Raw genomic sequence first — 4,802 nt, 5'->3', positions numbered from 1 at the left:
TGATAGTAACCAATAGGATTCTGTGCCATCCTCAAGTCTATGGCTCGTTATTGAAACAGACTGTATGTCTTAAAGCCATGTATGTATTTATAGAAACCTGACTGATAAATTCTATATGCGTTTCTCCTTTACTGTATGGGTATCGTTGGCAGTGATTATTATTATTATTATTATTATTATTATTATTATTATTATTATTATTATTATTATTATTAGTATTAGTAGTAGTAGTAGTAGTAGTAGTGGTGCTTTTAGTGTGGCATACCTATACGATATATTAATTAGAAACCCATAATGATATTTATAACCCTTTTATTGTATCTTTACCCCGTTATATGGAACTCTAGCAATGACCCCAGAGAAAACCTAAATAAATGATATGGTGTGAATGCCCATGGAAACCCTTTTCCAAAGAAGTAGCAAAGCAGTTGCATGGCAGTATAATTTTCTAATTTTCATTAAATGTGTACTTGTTCTAGAATTCATGATCTCCCAAATACAGAATCAAAGTGTTCCAGGCGACGAGTTGTTTTATTTAGAACTCATTTTGATGTGTTGGTAAAGATGTGTTTGATGTTTGAATTCTTTCCATGCTCTTCGTCTTATTGTACGGGTTTATTTTCTTTTCTGCTTATTATCGCACAACATGTGTTTTTAATTACCAAATATTACTGTTTCTACACTTAAGGTTATTTGGATTTTTAATAGTCGCCCAGAATAATTTACGTTTGGGTCTCTGAGCAATCCTACAAAAATGTGGATTTCTGTTTTGTGGCCAGTATAACACTGACCACTAGGGGCGCACTAAATGTGTATATTGTAAGGTTGTCACCTGAACTCTTTCAGGACGTGCTTCGAAACACTGGAGATGTGTTGTAGTAGCGTGGAGGTTCCTTCTGTGTAGCATCCAAGTGACATTGATTACTTTGAAGTCTTGTCTGGCTGTTTTGTTGGAAATCACCTCAAATCTCAAAATCTCAAGTTTAACAGTAGTGATATATTCTAAGTCAGACTATTTTAACAAAAGCATTGTATATTCAATTAATCTAAGCAGAGTCAGATCTTAATACCCCCAACACTGAGATCTTCAAAAAGGACTCTTGAATGACAGCTAATAACTGTTTATTGAGTAGAATAAGAAGGGTTTTTAAAAAAGAGTATTCTTTTTAAACCATCTGCCATTCATTTGTCATGGATTTTTCTTGCCAATTTATCTTGGTAGTCTTCAAGGTCAAAGCACATCATTGGCTGCAAAGCATCCCAGTCCTTATGTGACACAACTGGTTGGTTAATGATGATTTAAAAAGCTGCTGAAGAGGTGGGGACTATTTCACTCCTCACTCCTCAGATAAAATGACCTAGGGTTTGCAAGACTGCTGTTTCCAGTTTTCATTGACCTTGTATTGTAAAAATGAAAATACCTGTTTCTTTCAAAACTGCACACATGAAATCTATTTGCAAGTGCACAAAGTGTGAAATTTATAGATTTCACTGTCTACAAAAATACAGTGAGGAGCGATCTGCAATCCAGCAGGTTTACAAGTTTTAGGTCAACGTTATTTAAGCAGTACTCAGTCATGGCATGGTTGAATGCTTGAATTCTAATAATAGCAGCATTTCATTACATGAACATGCTCCAGCAAGTAGATTTGTATAACTGAGCATGCTCAGGATTACATTACTTAGATAAATCATAAGAATAACACTAGAGCAGTATGGCTTGGTGTAAACCAGTAATACTGTCATTTGAAGGTCCTTTTTCATTTGGAAGGTACAACATTGCAGGACAATGTGATGATGAAAATACTTTGCAGGAAATCGAAGGCCTTACAGTTATGTTTTTTCTTCATAGTTCCTTTTTTGATATGGAGGCTTCGTCATATGATTGGAAGTGCGTGTATAGTCACAAGAAGGCAAGGTGTATTTCCCTGCCACATTTATTTCAAAGCTCTTAAGCTCCACCGCCTCAAACCTGTTTGCCTCTATCACAATAGCATTTTAATTCTTACTGCTATCCATAGAGTGGCTTTTAAAAAATACCAATCAGCCAAGACAAAGTGCTTATGTTTAAGGGAAACCCAGTTTGTGGTAGCAGACCATTCAAAATGTTTTTTAGAGATGGGCAATGAGACACATGGCTAGCTTCACAAAACTCTAATGAGAGAACACAAGTAAAATAAGGAGACACAAAATAACACTGAATAGGCTAAAAGACCTGCTCATACAGTTTTGCCTCTAGGCCAAAGGGGTATTTGCTTGGGATACACCTTACTCTGTTGAGCAGCCTGTAAATATCTGTATAAAGTTAAGATTAGCTTCAGCTACAGTATGTGAAAGAAGTTGGCTCAACACCATCTCCATGTTGGTCTGCAGGTATGAGGGTCCCTCTAAAATTCTCTGTACAAAGCATTTGTCTGTGCCACAGTTTTTAGTGAACCCTTATTACACAGTATATGTTAAGTGGAGGTCTGAGGTGCAATCAGTCAGGTAACCACTAATGATGTTTCAGAGTAAACAAAATAAGCACTTTACCAAAAATCCATCCCATTTAATTTACAATTACTATGTCTCCAATAAAGAGAGGTTACCCTTTCCTGATGCATTCCATTAAGAAAGACCACCACAACATTTTAAACAAACAACACCACAACAGGGGATAACTGAGGTGCCTGCTTTTATTTAAATTCTTATAAACTTTACCTCAAGTTTAAAATGCAAGATAATATCTTTGGGCTCAAGGAGTGGGTTTTCTTAACTCCTTGAAAACAACACCACCAAAAAAATAATAATCCATGTGAATCAGAAATACTTAAGAGCTAAACCCATATGTTCTTTACTTTTTTGGAATGGTTATTTCGTCTGAGAGAGTTAGATTTTTTTTCCAATACATGTAGCTGTGTTATCAGTGGGGGTCCAGGGAGACCAGCCTACGCCAGTTCATGCTGTTCATTTATTGGTTAATGTTATGTAAAATACTAAGGCTTGGAGTGTAGCTTTGGGTGTATTTGGTAGGTGGATGCCAAAAATGGCACTGGTAAGTTAGATTAATGTGGGTGTAGAATCGTTAACTTCTATTTCTAAGTGTTAGACTATTGCTGCCCTGTTTTCTGTTGAAGAGACCATTTGTGCTCTTCAAATATAAATCTGTGATATTGCGAAAACAGTCATGATTCAGAGTGTACATAAGTGCTATCCGTTGACCTTTAATTAACATTGCTTTGTAGAGCACCGGTAAACAATTCATTTCAACTATTTCTGCGAAAGAAAAAAACCTGTTAAAAAAACTGAGAAACAATTCAGAAGTTTAATTTATTCCTACCTGTTGCATAATGTGTTTTATAGCATTTTTTTTCTCTTGACCCATTAGCATTTGTGTTGGTGTTGTAGATAACTATGTTTTTCTGAGTTTATTTTCACTTTGCCTCATGGACATTTTTATTTATCTTCCCACAACAAAATAGGATTGAGGATTTATACAGTACTTGGGGACCATTAAATCTGTCTTCTATCTGCTTCATTCTTTGATGTGCTAGTTGTGTCTTAATTTGGTGTTGTTTTGCCTTATAATTGACATTAATGCCAATTTAACTTTATTAATTTCATATTCACATGCTATTTACAGACATTTAAAGCGGCGTTACTGAGAAAAACAGGATGAACTGGTACTAACGCCTTTCACTCTACAATAAAAGGTTGCTTCAAAACTGTTGTTCAATGTGCGTCTGTCAGAGAAACATGTCTGTGGCAAATCAAATAGAAAATGTCTACTGATGAGTGATATTTGTATATTATTAGCTCAAATGGGCATGATTGCGCTTGCCTGTGCAACCATCTCATTCTCATTGATGTTGGATTGGATGAGTAATGTGATTATGTGATGATTATGCATGGGTGAGTCCAATAGGATCTCAGTGTCTGTTCTTTTTCTCCATGATAGTTGTAGCTTTCTTTACTTTTGTCTGCCTGCCTGTCTATCTGGGAGAATTTCAACATTGAAAGGATTAATGGAAACAAAAGATGGTTATAAACTAATGGGATACAAAGAAATGTGTCAGAGAGGGTGAGACCACCACCACGAAAGGAGGATCTACAGTTCTATAGGAACTATAGGAACTTTGTCATGTATTTATAACACTATAATAATAATAATAATAATAATAATAATAATAATAATAATAATAATAACAACTGCATAGTTTTGTATTATGGATTTTAAACTGATTTAGCAATTTATCCATACATTTAACTCCAAGTTTTTACTTCTTTATAGAGTAGTTTGTTTTAAAAATGATTCATTATAATGAGAAACAAACCCCTGCTTGCAATAAAAGATACTGTAAGTCTTTCACAACCAGGGAGACTGGGAACAGAATTAATGGTGGTACAGTGGGCTAATTCACAAGCTTTCTTAATGCCTTTAACTATGGGGCCTAACTTCACAACCAACTCAAGTAATAAGTGAGTTTGGATGTCATACCTAAGTCCCCATTAGTCCTTAGTCCACACCACAAAGATATATCACAGACTGGTAGAGTATAGCTAGAGGTCTGGCTTGATATGTGTTCAGGGTTTTTTTTTTTTTTTTTTTAATTCATTAAACCGAATAAAAAAAATACCTCAATCTCTAATTAAAAAATAACCAATAAAATAAATAAATAAATAAATAAATAACGCACTAACAAGTCACTATGGTTACTACTTCTGTTATACCAAGACATGTTTCAGGATATGAAAAAATGATAATTTAGTGTTATTGAATTTAAACAAGATTAACATTAAATAAGCAATTAATGCTTAGGTCA

Source organism: Polyodon spathula, chromosome 8, assembly GCF_017654505.1.
Source record: "Polyodon spathula isolate WHYD16114869_AA chromosome 8, ASM1765450v1, whole genome shotgun sequence".
NCBI lineage: Eukaryota > Metazoa > Chordata > Actinopteri > Acipenseriformes > Polyodontidae > Polyodon > Polyodon spathula.
This window is presented reverse-complemented; position numbering follows the sequence as displayed.